Raw genomic sequence first — 1,697 nt, forward strand, 5'->3', positions numbered from 1 at the left:
CCCCTTACATTAGGTCAAACAGCATTTTAAAGTCATGTTATTTTATGTAGACAGGGATATTCCGCTGATCCGCGTTGAACCTTCCGTATGAGGTCATTTTCCAGTTGCATCATCAGTTGGTAGTTGATAGTGGTCCCTCGGTGCCAGGGAGACTCATCCCCGGGTGTCATGTCCCACGCTGGGGGGAAGGCATTGCATTTACATGCTGAGTTTGGCTTCGAGACTGGCCACATTTGAGTAACATGAAGGCTGACAGGAGGAAATTCCCAGGCACAATGCTGCTCTAGGCCTTGTTCTTATTTTAGGCTTATCAGCTCCCAAGCATAGTCATTAGCGTTATGGGCTCACTGTTGAACCCTCACTCCCTCCCGGTCCCCGCCGCTGCACCTGGGAGACTGTCGCTGCTCCCCTAGGGACCACGACAGAGCACCACTGGCCAGAAACCCAGTACCCCCCCGCTGTGGTTTTTAATTGTTGCCACTATGAGTATATCCAAAGATTGAATGGCCCTGATTTTAGATTAATGTTAACTTTTACATTTTCTTTTCTTTCAAATCACAATTTTGGATACAATCCTATTTGTTCTGGATGAGCTCCACACATACGTCAGGGAAGAAACAACCATAAGAAAATCCAAAAATGTTATGTTACCAAAGTCTAACCTGGGATTGTGCTCTGTTGGATAGTACCATTCTCATTGACAATGTACAAAGGCAGAGGATTTCAGGTGTGAAGACCAATTTGCTTTGCTGCTACAGCAATTCACAACCATCACTTTTGAGATTCCCAAGCTGTTCTAGAATAAGGAATAGTACTTTTTAATCTGTTGGCTTAAAGTAGGAATATTCAGGTGCTGCTGGATACTCTACATCAGGATTTTCTGCCATCATTTCCAGATTTGCTTCAATGGTGTTTATCTTTGCGGTGACTAGGTTAGACGGAATAGGCTCAGTACTTGAGGATAGTTCAAGGCTGATGGGAAGGATCCTATCATTATTGTAGTGAACATATCTCTTTATTTGGTAATTTGCCCATCGCACCACCAGTTTCTTAGATAGAACCAGCTTGCCATTGAGACCCTGGATGGCTTGCTCTGCATCCTGTTTAGTTTCGAAGTTAACGAAACAGTACTCTGGAGTTTGTTCCTCCAAAGCACCTGACTTGTGGAAGAGGAAATCAAACTGCTTTACTTTGCCCAGCTTTTGGAGAAGCTTGAGGAGATGGTATTCTGTGATTTTGGGATCCAGGTTGCCAATCCATAACCAGTGCCCTTCGTGTAGGGAGCCCTCTGAAAGTATGGATGCATTCTCCAGGGAAAGAGTGTTAGTTTATGCTTCCATCAATCTCTCAGGGCCTTGGTGTCATCCCCTCAGCTCAGGTCCCAAAAGCAGGACCTGACTCTGAGGCCCCACCACCCTTCAAATTTACTTTTAAAATTATTTTTACTTATTTTTCCCTTCCTAACATACTTTTTGCCTTAAAAAAAGAAAATGTTCCGTTCAGAACTATAGATGTACAAATGCTCAGTCTAAGGAAATCATTCATTTCCAGGAATTTTCAGCCACTCTAATTTATTTTAAGGGTGGGAAAGATTCAAAGGTATGGATTAGAATGCAATGCATAGTAGGAAGTTCTAAAAGTTCATAACATTAGGAGGAAGACTACTTGAGAATGTCAGACATGATTATGCTTATATT

The 1,697-nt window shown here is 42.8% G+C and overlaps 1 pseudogene; it reads right to left on the reverse strand.

Annotated features, from left to right (window-relative positions):
* Nucleotides 1-771: 771 nt before the first annotated feature.
* LOC101414972 (probable RNA-binding protein 18 pseudogene) lies at nt 772-1,340 on the reverse strand (annotated as a pseudogene).
* Between the last annotated feature and the right edge of the window lie 357 nt (nt 1,341-1,697).

Source organism: Dasypus novemcinctus, chromosome X, assembly GCF_030445035.2.
Source record: "Dasypus novemcinctus isolate mDasNov1 chromosome X, mDasNov1.1.hap2, whole genome shotgun sequence".
Lineage (NCBI taxonomy): Eukaryota > Metazoa > Chordata > Mammalia > Cingulata > Dasypodidae > Dasypus > Dasypus novemcinctus.